Raw genomic sequence first — 16,450 nt, 5'->3', positions numbered from 1 at the left:
GTTTTCTACTTAAGTATATTTAAAACCAAATACTTTTAGACTTTTTCTCAAGTACCTTTTTACTATTTTACTTTCACTTTTAATTGAGTCGTTTTCTAGTATCTTTACTTTTACTCATACTTTAAGTATGAGATTTGGGTACTTTTTTCACCGCTGCTGTTATTGAGGCCCAGTAAAGAGTACTTGGGTTCTTCAGTTTAGTTCTCATCCCATACAGGCGCTGTAGGCCCAGTTGTCATGTAAGGTGTACTGAGCCTCTTCACGTGTCTCCCCACCCCACCCCACCCAACCTTTCTTTCTTTCTTTCTTTCTCTCTTTCTCTCTTTCTCTCTCTCTTTCTCTCTGTCTAACTGGGTCTCAATCCTCCTGCCTTGTGACATGGAAGGACCAACATGAGAAGGGGAGGGACACGGGGTAAAACCCCTACAGTAAGTCATGTTTGGAGTGTTTCTAGTCTGAGCGTGTAGCTGTTATTTTCCGGCTTTGAGGTTTAACAGAGCTGCAGTCAATTGAATGCAGTTTAAAGTAGTAGCTTTGATCTTACTGTAGAGCTAACGGTCTCCCTACCGGTCTCCCTGCCGGTCTCCCTGCCGGTCTCTCTCCCTACCGGTCTCCCTACCGGTCTCCCTGCCGGTCTCTCTCCCTACTGGTCTCCCTGCCGGTCTCCCTAGGCTTCCTTAGAAAGCCTCCTCAGCTCAGCTGACACTCCTCACCACCATTTGCAGATTTGTTACAGAATAATGTTGTTGGGGAAATATAGCTCAGTGTTCATTATCATGGGATTAGCGTTTTTCAGAGAACGTGTTTTGATGACTGATAATCTAATCTCATTTCATTTTGTTTCAGTATTCTCCTTACAAATCCTTGTAAATATCATGATAATCTAATCTCATTTCATTTTGTTTCAGTATTCTTACAAATCCTTGTAAATATCAGGGTAATCTAATCTCATTTTGTTTCAGTATTCTCCTTACAAATCCTTGTAAATATCACGATAATCTAATCTCATTTTGTTTCAGTATTCTCCTTACAAATCCTTGTAAATATCACGATAATCTAATCTCATTTTGTTTCAGTATTCTCCTTACAAATCCTTGTAAATATCATGATAATCTAATCTCATTTTGTTTCAGTATTCTCCTTACAAATCCTTGTAAATATCACGACTTGTTGTTTTTCATGTGAAATACAGAGAATTGAAGACATGCGTCATTTTGTTATGTTTTCTCACAATACAATGAACTCACCTTTGACAGTCTGCTGACCATTCTGTCCCAGATAATGACTGTCTGGATAGTGTGTGTGTGTGTGTGTGTGTGTGTGTGTGTGTGTGTGTGTGTGTGTGTGTGTGTGTGTGTGTGTGTGTGTGTGTGTGTGTGTGTGTGCTGACAAACTGCCTGGGAGCTCCCCAGGTGAAACTCCTCCTCCTTCAATCAGTGGTGAACCAGGTGGAACAAATCTTCCAGGCAATCAGGGCGTGCCAGCACCTGGCTCTGCTGTTGTCTTTAGACCGCAGTGAAAGGAGCATTTATAACACCACAAGACCAAGGAAACTTCATCTTTGTGATCAAGGTGACTGTGCAAGTCCAAGCCCTCCACAAAACTGTGAAAGACAGCCGGTAAGCGCCATATTGGCCATGCTTGACTATACTGACTTAAGCAGTGCACTGCTAATGATACTCTGGAAAACACAGACTCTTAACTCTTAACTTTGATAGGACTTTTGCAGTGGTATTTATAACTTCAAATGTTGTTTGTGGGGTATAAAGGAAAAGTAAGAAGAGCCAAATTCATTGTTGACAAAGAACTTGTTTGAAATGGTTAAAAGTAATTGAAACTTTGTAGAAATCTTAGTAAACCAAGTTCTTAATTCAGTAACAAATGTATAGTCTAGAAAATCTTTGGCTAAAAAATGAAAGATTTGTCTGTTTAAAACTACTGATTAGAGAATAAATGTAATTTTTTACTATTAAAAATATTTTGAATGTATTTGGCTAAAATGCAAATTTGGATAAAAGTGTACTGATTCTGCTCATTTGATTAAAAATGGTGGGTTTCTATTTTGGGAAACATTTGCTTAACAGTGGAAACCTTGTATTTGATAATGGCAGAAATGTGTTTCTGAGGTGGATGTGGATAATTTTGTGTATTTAATTAGGCTGGCAACTCAAATAGTAACTTGTATTTGTCATCTCTTTTTTGAGGTTTTTCACCTGTTTACTGCCAACCAAAGAATGGTAAATAAAAGACAAACAACTGATTCCATGGCTGTTTATTGAGTGAAATCCAGTTAAAATCTTCATGGGGAGGGACTGTCCTTTTCAAGTGGGGAATTGCACAAGAAAGAGGTCAAAACCCCAAGTGAAAAACCGTGGTCAAAACTTGACAGTGAAAAACCGTGGCTCAAGACTGGAAAAGGACCAGAAAAGTGACCACACGTGTCCAGAGAGACAAGTAAAGACTGTTCCCGCCTGCTGCTGTGATTGAAATGGCTGATTCATTACTGGTGAAGCAGCTAAAGACCGCAAGGACATCAGCGAAGCGTCAGTTTTCCCGTCTGGCCAATAATGTGCTACGAATGCATACAATGATGTCAGAAGAGGAGCTCAAAGACAATTTTAGGAAGCTCACTGCAGAAGCTGGCAGAGTCCTGGACGCCAACGATGATGTAGAGGGGCAATGTATTGAAGAAAACTCTGATGCAGAGGAGTTGAGCGAGCAGCAGAAGTCTGACTTGGTCAAAACAGCAAATGAGTGTGAGAAAAAACTGCAAGAGCTAAAGGACCTCATACAAAAGACATTGTGGGCCAATTTCGGGGAATATGAACTGACACAAGCAATTACAACAGCAGAGTCGCAAGCAGAAAACGTGGGAGCTGTGGACCCAAGTAAAAACCCAGATGCATATCTCTTCATGATCGGACAACTAGAGAATCTTGTGAAGGCTGCGAAGGAGGTGCATAAACATTGGAAGTGCTGGGCCCCCCCAGCAGAGCAACAACATTTCCAGAGTCGTATCAAAGACCTTGAAACTATCCTGCCAAATCTCACAATAAGACAAGCAGACTTTACAGGGGCACACGTTAGAGGAGAAACCAGCAGATTGAGTACTACTTCAAACAGTTCTGTGGCCACACCAGCAATTAAATTAAAGCCTGCTGCCCTCCCAAAGTTTTCTGGCATCCGCCGAGAGTTTCACCGGTGGAAAAAAGACTGGGAAGCGCTCCAGATGCAGGGAGAACCTACTGGATCCAGAGAGGTTAAAAAGTTCCAACTTCTCGACAGTGTGGATGAGAAGACCATACGAGACCTTCACCTTACAACTTACACAACTGCTGAGGAGGTTTTCCGGGTCTTGGAGAACCGCTTTGGAAATAAGACAACTATAGCCCTTGAGATAGTAGAAGAGCTCCAAAGACTCCAAGCAGTTAAAGGTAACCAGCCCAGGAGGATTGTTGAGCTCATCCAATCTGTAGAAAAAGCCCTGGTCGATCTGAACGAGCTTGGCAAGACCGGTGCTATAAAGAACCCTCTTGTAACAAAGACAATAGAGAGTAAACTTCCTGATGGCCTGAAGAAGGAATGGCTTCTTCATGTAGCTGGCAAAGGTGATGAAGCTGAAGAAGACAAGCGATTTGACTACCTCCACAAGTTTCTTCAAGGTCAAGAAGCCATCTATGAGAAGCTGGACCAACTGAGAGAGGAGGAACCAAAACCGAAATCTGAACCTCGGCAAGCTCGAACCAGAACCTCCACCCAACTAAGCGACCAGGCTCAAGGATGTGTGGTCTGCGGAGACTGCAAGCATAAGAAAAGGCTATATTTCTGCCAAAAGTTTCGCACGCTTAAGCTGTCAGAGAAAAGAGATGCTGTCAGGAAGCTGAGAGCCTGCAAAAGATGCCTGGAGATTCACAAGGAAGGTGACTATTGTAAATCAGAGTTTCTGTGCAGGAGGCCAGACTGTATAGAACAGCGTGCTGCAGAACACCACTATTACCTCTGCCCGAGAGCTGGTACATCCAAAGGGAATGTCGTCCAGAGGTCCAATAACAGCAAAGTGGGAGGTAACACAAGAGAGCGTTATACCCAAGCCCAAGAAGAGTTCATTAAAAGTCTCTCACCTGAACTTGCAGAGAAGTGTTGCAATGCCTTTTGCAACACTATAGCCAGAACCTCTCTTGTGTCCAACCAACCCAGTCTTCTAGCAGAGAATGGAATAGTGGAGTGGCCAGTCATCATGATGCTCTTAGAGGTCACGGCCAATGCAGGACAAAAAGTTGGGACTTTGATCGACCTGGCATCGGATACAAACTATATAACTCATGATGCAGCTGATCGTTTGAACCTTAGAAGTGAAGCCATAACCCTTGTTGTCCATGGTGTGGGAGGAATGAAAGTTCAAGTCACCACAAAACGGTACCTCCTAAAGATCCGGGTCCGCACAGAGCAAGGCAATGTCAGATCCCACCAACTCCTCTGCTATGGTTTGGACAGCATTGCAGAGATTCACAAACATGTGACAGCCAAAAGACTCCAAAAATTCTTTCCAGATGTCCCCCAAAATGAACTTGTTAGACCAAGACAGATACAGCTTTTGATAAGCCATAAGGAAGGGCGACTGGTCCCACAGAAAATACGCACCGTTGGGGACCTTGTACTATGGGATGGGCCATTGGGAAAGACAATTGCAGGGACACACCCTAGTCTGTTTGAAGAGGCTACAGTTACAGCACACCAGTCCAGAGCGCACTTCGCCAGATCCATGAGAGCAGCAGCATTGATGTATGAAGAACATATCTGCGCCCCGAAATGTGGAGGATGTCGCTGCGGCAGTTGTCAACTTGGTGGCAAAGAAATGACTCTGGCTGAAGAAAGGGAGCTGGAAGTTGTTAAGGGTGGCCTGACTTATGTTGGTGCTGATGACCACAGTGATAGTCCACACTGGCATGCAAGGAATCCATGGCTCATTGACCCATCTACATTGCCAAACAACATAAAAGCAGTGGAGGCAACCTTTCTCAGAACAGAGAAACAGCTCGCCAAAGAACCGCAGTGGGAAAAAGCCTATGGTGCTCAAGTCCACGAAATGGTTGACCGCCGGGCTGCAAGAAAGCTGACCAAAGAGGATCTAACCAACTGGAATGGACCTATCTGGTATATTAGTCATCTTATCGCACCCAACCCCCACTCTGTTACAACTCCGGTAAGACTTGTCTGGAACAGCAGTCAGAAGTACAAAGGCCAAAGTCTCAATGACCTTCTGATGAAAGGCCCTGACGTTCTCAATCCGATTCGAGCTGTCCTCCTCAAGTTCCGCCAAGGCTCCTACGCCGCTCTAGGAGACGTCAGAAAAATGTACAATTCTGTGTGGCTCGAGGAGAGGGAAGTCCATCTACACCGGTTCTTGTGGCGGGATTCAGAGGGCGATGAGGTGGAACAATACGCCATAACCAGAGTGAATATCGGGGACAAGCCAGCAGGGTGCATAGCACAACTGGCCATGAGGGAGACGGCTAACCTGCCTCAATTCAGCCACCTCACAGATGAATGCCAAGTATTACATGAGCACAGCTACGTCGATGACATCTTGACATCCCACAACTGCCGTGAAAAACTCGAAGTCATCACAAAGAATGTGGAGCTGATTCTAAAAGCAGGAGGGTTTGCACTGAAGCCTTGGGTCTTCTCAGGCCAAAATAAAGGAGAAAGAGAAAAGGCATCACCAAATATTGTTGTCCTGCCAAATCAGCTTAAGGAGGAAGACAACAAGGCGCTCGGTCTCGGCTACATTGTGGATGAAGACATGTTGCATGTCATGGTGAGGGTCAACTTCTCCAGGCGGAAGAAAAAGATGAGACTTGGGCAAGACTTACTGCTAGAAGAAGTACGAGCACAGACACCAGACCCGCTGACAAGACGTGAACTGCTGAGTCAAGTTGCTGGTTTGTACGACCCAGTTGGCCTGACAACGCCATCAAAGCAAAGAGGGGCTATCTTGGTCCGAAGGGCATTCCAAGAGGCAAAACCAAAGTGCAGCATGGTCAAGGACACATGGGACCTTCCCCTGTCGGATGAGCTCCGCAAAGATGCAATTGGAATTTTTGAGGAGTACGTCCAGCTAAGCAAAGTAATGTTCCCAAGAGCTCTTACTCCACCAAAGGCAACAACTGAACCAGTCGCTGTCACTTTTTCAGATGGCAGTGAAAGCTCCTATGGTGCTGTCCTCTACCTGCGGTGGAACTGCAACAAACAATTAACAATTCGACTAGTGGAGTCAAAAGCAAAGCTGACACCACTAGACCAGAAGGGGGATGCAGTCAAAGCGGAACTTTGCGGTGCAGTCTTTGCAAGCCGCCTGAAAAAGTACTTTGAACAGCATACCCAGATCCAGATAAAAAGGTGGTACCATTTGTTAGACAGTCAGACTGTTCTTGGAGCTATCCAGCGTGAAAGCTATGGATTTCAGACTTTCTTCGCTAATAGAATTGGAGAGATCCAAGAGAGCACACGGCTACAGGACTGGTGGTGGATCCCTGGACCACTCAACATAGCCGACATTATCACTCGAGGAGCTGGGCCAAAGGAACTTGATGCCCATTCAGAGTGGCAGCAAGGGCCAGAGTTTCTATATCTTCCAGAGAGCGAGTGGCCAATTATGTCGTCAAAAGATGTGTCTGTGACAGCTCGAGAGAGAGCATTAACAATATGCAAAAGAAGTCATTTGTGGCAGCACTCACCAGAGCCCAAGCGAAAAGAAGTCTTCCAAGTCTTGTGGGACGATTTCCTGCTGGTGCAGCTGTCCTAAACTTGGTGGATGAGAGGCGCTTTAGTAGCCTAAAGTGTCTAATCAAGACTGTTGCTTTTATCTGGAGAGCCGCCAAAAAGTTTAGATCTGCAACAAAGTCCATCGAGACCCCAAAGTGGGAGGCGATTCCCACAAAAGGAGTTATCACCGCCACAGAACGTCAAGAGGCAATAAGAGACATCTATCTTGCTGCTCAAGAGGGGGTGACGTTCCCAACTACCACTACGGACCGCTTGGTTGTGTACAGAGATGGGAGTGGGAGAATCTGCGGTGGGAGAATCCATGGCTTCAGGGAGGATGGCGCTGCAGTTCCCCTTCTGCCTTTCAATGCATGGGTCTCTACTTTATTGGCACGGGAGGCGCACGATGAGGGTCATGAAGGTGTGGCTGCAACCCTGCTGAAAATGAGGAGGAAAGCCTGGGTCATCCAAGGAAGAAAAATTTCCCAAAAAAGTAGTGGATAACTGCCTTTTCTGCAAAAAGTCAAGAGCAAGAAGGTGCGAACAGGTAATGGCTGACTTACCTGCTGAAAGAGCCACACCTGCAGCTCCGTTCGAGTTCACTACAGTCGACCTCTTCGGACCGTACCTTGTCAAAGATGACATTAAGAAACGGGTCTCAATGAAAGTGTGGGGTGTCGTCTTCAGCTGTATGGCCAGCAGGGCAATTCATGCAGACCTGGTCAACACAATGTCGACAGAGAGCTTCTTGATGGCTTACCAACGCTTTACTGCAATTAGAGGGCACCCAAGAAAGATCTGGTCCGACCCGGGGACAAACTTCATCGGCGCCAAACCTGTCCTAAGAGAGCTGTACCAGTTCCTGGATGCTCAGAATAGAACTTCAATAGAAGAGATGTCGGCTCAAAAAGGTACCAAATGGGAGTGGACAATTCACCCTGCTGACTCACCTCACCGCAATGGGGCTGCTGAAGCCGCTGTTCGCATTCTCAAGAAGGCACTGCAGAGCCTGGGCAACAACACTGGCCTTAGCTACAGCGAGCTTCAGACAACACTACAACTTGCTGCAAACCTTGCCAACGAATGCCCAATAGATGCCAGGGTGCAGAGCCATGAAGAAAGCGTGCAGTATGTGTCACCCAACACACTTCTCCTGGGCCGAGCCTCTCCAAGCGGTGAGATCAGAACATTTGACTTTGCGAACTACCCTTACAAGAGACTCAGAGAGATGCAGAACCAGGTCAACAAGTTCTGGAGGTCTTGGAGCCAGCTTGCCGGCCCAAACTTATTTCTGAGAAGTAAATGGCACACTTCATATCGCAACGTTGCTGTCGGAGATATTGTCTGGTTGTGTGACCAAAATGCAATGAGGGGCCAATTCAAGCTAGGACGGGTTGTGGGTGTTAATCCAGATGCTAAGGGCATTGTTCGAGACGTGAACGTCAAAGTGGTCCAAAGCTCCTGCCTTCCTGTCACAAAACCCGCACTAAACCGGCCATCGGCCAAAGTCCTGAAAGAAGCTACGCAAACCACAGTCCTGCACAGAGATGTTCGACGCCTGGTTGTCTTGCTACCAGTTGAGGATCAAACTCGGAGCTGACCGGCAGTATGTAGGTGCTGATTTACGATCTTTCCATCGGTTCCCGTGGGAAGATTGAGTGGGAGGTGTGCTGACAAACTGCCTGGGAGCTCCCCAGGTGAAACTCCTCCTCCTTCAATCAGTGGTGAACCAGGTGGAACAAATCTTCCAGGCAATCAGGGCGTGCCAGCACCTGGCTCTGCTGTTGTCTTTAGACCGCAGTGAAAGGAGCATTTATAACACCACAAGACCAAGGAAACTTCATCTTTGTGATCAAGGTGACTGTGCAAGTCCAAGCCCTCCACAAAACTGTGAAAGACAGCCGGTAAGCGCCATATTGGCCATGCTTGACTATACTGACTTAAGCAGTGCACTGCTAATGATACTCTGGAAAACACAGACTCTTAACTCTTAACTTTGATAGGACTTTTGCAGTGGTATTTATAACTTCAAATGTTGTTTGTGGGGTATAAAGGAAAAGTAAGAAGAGCCAAATTCATTGTTGACAAAGAACTTGTTTGAAATGGTTAAAAGTAATTGAAACTTTGTAGAAATCTTAGTAAACCAAGTTCTTAATTCAGTAACAAATGTATAGTCTAGAAAATCTTTGGCTAAAAAATGAAAGATTTGTCTGTTTAAAACTACTGATTAGAGAATAAATGTAATTTTTTACTATTAAAAATATTTTGAATGTATTTGGCTAAAATGCAAATTTGGATAAAAGTGTACTGATTCTGCTCATTTGATTAAAAATGGTGGGTTTCTATTTTGGGAAACATTTGCTTAACAGTGGAAACCTTGTATTTGATAATGGCAGAAATGTGTTTCTGAGGTGGATGTGGATAATTTTGTGTATTTAATTAGGCTGGCAACTCAAATAGTAACTTGTATTTGTCATCTCTTTTTTGAGGTTTTTCACCTGTTTACTGCCAACCAAAGAATGGTAAATAAAAGACAAACAACTGATTCCATGGCTGTTTATTGAGTGAAATCCAGTTAAAATCTTCATGGGGAGGGACTGTCCTTTTCAAGTGGGGAATTGCACAAGAAAGAGGTCAAAACCCCAAGTGAAAAACCGTGGTCAAAACTTGACAGTGAAAAACCGTGGCTCAAGACTGGAAAAGGACCAGAAAAGTGACCACACGTGTCCAGAGAGACAAGTAAAGACTGTTCCCGCCTGCTGCTGTGATTGAAATGGCTGATTCATTACTGGTGAAGCAGCTAAAGACCGCAAGGACATCAGCGAAGCGTCAGTTTTCCCGTCTGGCCAATAATGTGCTACGAATGCATACAATGATGTCAGAAGAGGAGCTCAAAGACAATTTTAGGAAGCTCACTGCAGAAGCTGGCAGAGTCCTGGACGCCAACGATGATGTAGAGGGGCAATGTATTGAAGAAAACTCTGATGCAGAGGAGTTGAGCGAGCAGCAGAAGTCTGACTTGGTCAAAACAGCAAATGAGTGTGAGAAAAAACTGCAAGAGCTAAAGGACCTCATACAAAAGACATTGTGGGCCAATTTCGGGGAATATGAACTGACACAAGCAATTACAACAGCAGAGTCGCAAGCAGAAAACGTGGGAGCTGTGGACCCAAGTAAAAACCCAGATGCATATCTCTTCATGATCGGACAACTAGAGAATCTTGTGAAGGCTGCGAAGGAGGTGCATAAACATTGGAAGTGCTGGGCCCCCCCAGCAGAGCAACAACATTTCCAGAGTCGTATCAAAGACCTTGAAACTATCCTGCCAAATCTCACAATAAGACAAGCAGACTTTACAGGGGCACACGTTAGAGGAGAAACCAGCAGATTGAGTACTACTTCAAACAGTTCTGTGGCCACACCAGCAATTAAATTAAAGCCTGCTGCCCTCCCAAAGTTTTCTGGCATCCGCCGAGAGTTTCACCGGTGGAAAAAAGACTGGGAAGCGCTCCAGATGCAGGGAGAACCTACTGGATCCAGAGAGGTTAAAAAGTTCCAACTTCTCGACAGTGTGGATGAGAAGACCATACGAGACCTTCACCTTACAACTTACACAACTGCTGAGGAGGTTTTCCGGGTCTTGGAGAACCGCTTTGGAAATAAGACAACTATAGCCCTTGAGATAGTAGAAGAGCTCCAAAGACTCCAAGCAGTTAAAGGTAACCAGCCCAGGAGGATTGTTGAGCTCATCCAATCTGTAGAAAAAGCCCTGGTCGATCTGAACGAGCTTGGCAAGACCGGTGCTATAAAGAACCCTCTTGTAACAAAGACAATAGAGAGTAAACTTCCTGATGGCCTGAAGAAGGAATGGCTTCTTCATGTAGCTGGCAAAGGTGATGAAGCTGAAGAAGACAAGCGATTTGACTACCTCCACAAGTTTCTTCAAGGTCAAGAAGCCATCTATGAGAAGCTGGACCAACTGAGAGAGGAGGAACCAAAACCGAAATCTGAACCTCGGCAAGCTCGAACCAGAACCTCCACCCAACTAAGCGACCAGGCTCAAGGATGTGTGGTCTGCGGAGACTGCAAGCATAAGAAAAGGCTATATTTCTGCCAAAAGTTTCGCACGCTTAAGCTGTCAGAGAAAAGAGATGCTGTCAGGAAGCTGAGAGCCTGCAAAAGATGCCTGGAGATTCACAAGGAAGGTGACTATTGTAAATCAGAGTTTCTGTGCAGGAGGCCAGACTGTATAGAACAGCGTGCTGCAGAACACCACTATTACCTCTGCCCGAGAGCTGGTACATCCAAAGGGAATGTCGTCCAGAGGTCCAATAACAGCAAAGTGGGAGGTAACACAAGAGAGCGTTATACCCAAGCCCAAGAAGAGTTCATTAAAAGTCTCTCACCTGAACTTGCAGAGAAGTGTTGCAATGCCTTTTGCAACACTATAGCCAGAACCTCTCTTGTGTCCAACCAACCCAGTCTTCTAGCAGAGAATGGAATAGTGGAGTGGCCAGTCATCATGATGCTCTTAGAGGTCACGGCCAATGCAGGACAAAAAGTTGGGACTTTGATCGACCTGGCATCGGATACAAACTATATAACTCATGATGCAGCTGATCGTTTGAACCTTAGAAGTGAAGCCATAACCCTTGTTGTCCATGGTGTGGGAGGAATGAAAGTTCAAGTCACCACAAAACGGTACCTCCTAAAGATCCGGGTCCGCACAGAGCAAGGCAATGTCAGATCCCACCAACTCCTCTGCTATGGTTTGGACAGCATTGCAGAGATTCACAAACATGTGACAGCCAAAAGACTCCAAAAATTCTTTCCAGATGTCCCCCAAAATGAACTTGTTAGACCAAGACAGATACAGCTTTTGATAAGCCATAAGGAAGGGCGACTGGTCCCACAGAAAATACGCACCGTTGGGGACCTTGTACTATGGGATGGGCCATTGGGAAAGACAATTGCAGGGACACACCCTAGTCTGTTTGAAGAGGCTACAGTTACAGCACACCAGTCCAGAGCGCACTTCGCCAGATCCATGAGAGCAGCAGCATTGATGTATGAAGAACATATCTGCGCCCCGAAATGTGGAGGATGTCGCTGCGGCAGTTGTCAACTTGGTGGCAAAGAAATGACTCTGGCTGAAGAAAGGGAGCTGGAAGTTGTTAAGGGTGGCCTGACTTATGTTGGTGCTGATGACCACAGTGATAGTCCACACTGGCATGCAAGGAATCCATGGCTCATTGACCCATCTACATTGCCAAACAACATAAAAGCAGTGGAGGCAACCTTTCTCAGAACAGAGAAACAGCTCGCCAAAGAACCGCAGTGGGAAAAAGCCTATGGTGCTCAAGTCCACGAAATGGTTGACCGCCGGGCTGCAAGAAAGCTGACCAAAGAGGATCTAACCAACTGGAATGGACCTATCTGGTATATTAGTCATCTTATCGCACCCAACCCCCACTCTGTTACAACTCCGGTAAGACTTGTCTGGAACAGCAGTCAGAAGTACAAAGGCCAAAGTCTCAATGACCTTCTGATGAAAGGCCCTGACGTTCTCAATCCGATTCGAGCTGTCCTCCTCAAGTTCCGCCAAGGCTCCTACGCCGCTCTAGGAGACGTCAGAAAAATGTACAATTCTGTGTGGCTCGAGGAGAGGGAAGTCCATCTACACCGGTTCTTGTGGCGGGATTCAGAGGGCGATGAGGTGGAACAATACGCCATAACCAGAGTGAATATCGGGGACAAGCCAGCAGGGTGCATAGCACAACTGGCCATGAGGGAGACGGCTAACCTGCCTCAATTCAGCCACCTCACAGATGAATGCCAAGTATTACATGAGCACAGCTACGTCGATGACATCTTGACATCCCACAACTGCCGTGAAAAACTCGAAGTCATCACAAAGAATGTGGAGCTGATTCTAAAAGCAGGAGGGTTTGCACTGAAGCCTTGGGTCTTCTCAGGCCAAAATAAAGGAGAAAGAGAAAAGGCATCACCAAATATTGTTGTCCTGCCAAATCAGCTTAAGGAGGAAGACAACAAGGCGCTCGGTCTCGGCTACATTGTGGATGAAGACATGTTGCATGTCATGGTGAGGGTCAACTTCTCCAGGCGGAAGAAAAAGATGAGACTTGGGCAAGACTTACTGCTAGAAGAAGTACGAGCACAGACACCAGACCCGCTGACAAGACGTGAACTGCTGAGTCAAGTTGCTGGTTTGTACGACCCAGTTGGCCTGACAACGCCATCAAAGCAAAGAGGGGCTATCTTGGTCCGAAGGGCATTCCAAGAGGCAAAACCAAAGTGCAGCATGGTCAAGGACACATGGGACCTTCCCCTGTCGGATGAGCTCCGCAAAGATGCAATTGGAATTTTTGAGGAGTACGTCCAGCTAAGCAAAGTAATGTTCCCAAGAGCTCTTACTCCACCAAAGGCAACAACTGAACCAGTCGCTGTCACTTTTTCAGATGGCAGTGAAAGCTCCTATGGTGCTGTCCTCTACCTGCGGTGGAACTGCAACAAACAATTAACAATTCGACTAGTGGAGTCAAAAGCAAAGCTGACACCACTAGACCAGAAGGGGGATGCAGTCAAAGCGGAACTTTGCGGTGCAGTCTTTGCAAGCCGCCTGAAAAAGTACTTTGAACAGCATACCCAGATCCAGATAAAAAGGTGGTACCATTTGTTAGACAGTCAGACTGTTCTTGGAGCTATCCAGCGTGAAAGCTATGGATTTCAGACTTTCTTCGCTAATAGAATTGGAGAGATCCAAGAGAGCACACGGCTACAGGACTGGTGGTGGATCCCTGGACCACTCAACATAGCCGACATTATCACTCGAGGAGCTGGGCCAAAGGAACTTGATGCCCATTCAGTGGCAGCAAGGGCCAGAGTTTCTATATCTTCCAGAGAGCGAGTGGCCAATTATGTCGTCAAAAGATGTGTCTGTGACAGCTCGAGAGAGAGCATTAACAATATGCAAAAGAAGTCATTTGTGGCAGCACTCACCAGAGCCCAAGCGAAAAGAAGTCTTCCAAGTCTTGTGGGACGATTTCCTGCTGGTGCAGCTGTCCTAAACTTGGTGGATGAGAGGCGCTTTAGTAGCCTAAAGTGTCTAATCAAGACTGTTGCTTTTATCTGGAGAGCCGCCAAAAAGTTTAGATCTGCAACAAAGTCCATCGAGACCCCAAAGTGGGAGGCGATTCCCACAAAAGGAGTTATCACCGCCACAGAACGTCAAGAGGCAATAAGAGACATCTATCTTGCTGCTCAAGAGGGGGTGACGTTCCCAACTACCACTACGGACCGCTTGGTTGTGTACAGAGATGGGAGTGGGAGAATCTGCGGTGGGAGAATCCATGGCTTCAGGGAGGATGGCGCTGCAGTTCCCCTTCTGCCTTTCAATGCATGGGTCTCTACTTTATTGGCACGGGAGGCGCACGATGAGGGTCATGAAGGTGTGGCTGCAACCCTGCTGAAAATGAGGAGGAAAGCCTGGGTCATCCAAGGAAGAAAAATTTCCCAAAAAAGTAGTGGATAACTGCCTTTTCTGCAAAAAGTCAAGAGCAAGAAGGTGCGAACAGGTAATGGCTGACTTACCTGCTGAAAGAGCCACACCTGCAGCTCCGTTCGAGTTCACTACAGTCGACCTCTTCGGACCGTACCTTGTCAAAGATGACATTAAGAAACGGGTCTCAATGAAAGTGTGGGGTGTCGTCTTCAGCTGTATGGCCAGCAGGGCAATTCATGCAGACCTGGTCAACACAATGTCGACAGAGAGCTTCTTGATGGCTTACCAACGCTTTACTGCAATTAGAGGGCACCCAAGAAAGATCTGGTCCGACCCGGGGACAAACTTCATCGGCGCCAAACCTGTCCTAAGAGAGCTGTACCAGTTCCTGGATGCTCAGAATAGAACTTCAATAGAAGAGATGTCGGCTCAAAAAGGTACCAAATGGGAGTGGACAATTCACCCTGCTGACTCACCTCACCGCAATGGGGCTGCTGAAGCCGCTGTTCGCATTCTCAAGAAGGCACTGCAGAGCCTGGGCAACAACACTGGCCTTAGCTACAGCGAGCTTCAGACAACACTACAACTTGCTGCAAACCTTGCCAACGAATGCCCAATAGATGCCAGGGTGCAGAGCCATGAAGAAAGCGTGCAGTATGTGTCACCCAACACACTTCTCCTGGGCCGAGCCTCTCCAAGCGGTGAGATCAGAACATTTGACTTTGCGAACTACCCTTACAAGAGACTCAGAGAGATGCAGAACCAGGTCAACAAGTTCTGGAGGTCTTGGAGCCAGCTTGCCGGCCCAAACTTATTTCTGAGAAGTAAATGGCACACTTCATATCGCAACGTTGCTGTCGGAGATATTGTCTGGTTGTGTGACCAAAATGCAATGAGGGGCCAATTCAAGCTAGGACGGGTTGTGGGTGTTAATCCAGATGCTAAGGGCATTGTTCGAGACGTGAACGTCAAAGTGGTCCAAAGCTCCTGCCTTCCTGTCACAAAACCCGCACTAAACCGGCCATCGGCCAAAGTCCTGAAAGAAGCTACGCAAACCACAGTCCTGCACAGAGATGTTCGACGCCTGGTTGTCTTGCTACCAGTTGAGGATCAAACTCGGAGCTGACCGGCAGTATGTAGGTGCTGATTTACGATCTTTCCATCGGTTCCCGTGGGAAGATTGAGTGGGAGGTGTGCTGACAAACTGCCTGGGAGCTCCCCAGGTGAAACTCCTCCTCCTTCAATCAGTGGTGAACCAGGTGGAACAAATCTTCCAGGCAATCAGGGCGTGCCAGCACCTGGCTCTGCTGTTGTCTTTAGACCGCAGTGAAAGGAGCATTTATAACACCACAAGACCAAGGAAACTTCATCTTTGTGATCAAGGTGACTGTGCAAGTCCAAGCCCTCCACAAAACTGTGAAAGACAGCCGGTAAGCGCCATATTGGCCATGCTTGACTATACTGACTTAAGCAGTGCACTGCTAATGATACTCTGGAAAACACAGACTCTTAACTCTTAACTTTGATAGGACTTTTGCAGTGGTATTTATAACTTCAAATGTTGTTTGTGGGGTATAAAGGAAAAGTAAGAAGAGCCAAATTCATTGTTGACAAAGAACTTGTTTGAAATGGTTAAAAGTAATTGAAACTTTGTAGAAATCTTAGTAAACCAAGTTCTTAATTCAGTAACAAATGTATAGTCTAGAAAATCTTTGGCTAAAAAATGAAAGATTTGTCTGTTTAAAACTACTGATTAGAGAATAAATGTAATTTTTTACTATTAAAAATATTTTGAATGTATTTGGCTAAAATGCAAATTTGGATAAAAGTGTACTGATTCTGCTCATTTGATTAAAAATGGTGGGTTTCTATTTTGGGAAACATTTGCTTAACAGTGGAAACCTTGTATTTGATAATGGCAGAAATGTGTTTCTGAGGTGGATGTGGATAATTTTGTGTATTTAATTAGGCTGGCAACTCAAATAGTAACTTGTATTTGTCATCTCTTTTTTGAGGTTTTTCACCTGTTTACTGCCAACCAAAGAATGGTAAATAAAAGACAAACAACTGATTCCATGGCTGTTTATTGAGTGAAATCCAGTTAAAATCTTCATGGGGAGGGACTGTCCTTTTCAAGTGGGGAATTGCACAAGAAAGAGGTCA

The sequence above is a fragment of the Salvelinus alpinus genome, chromosome 21 (assembly GCF_045679555.1).
Source record: "Salvelinus alpinus chromosome 21, SLU_Salpinus.1, whole genome shotgun sequence".
Classification (NCBI taxonomy): Eukaryota; Metazoa; Chordata; class Actinopteri; order Salmoniformes; family Salmonidae; genus Salvelinus; species Salvelinus alpinus.
This window is presented reverse-complemented; position numbering follows the sequence as displayed.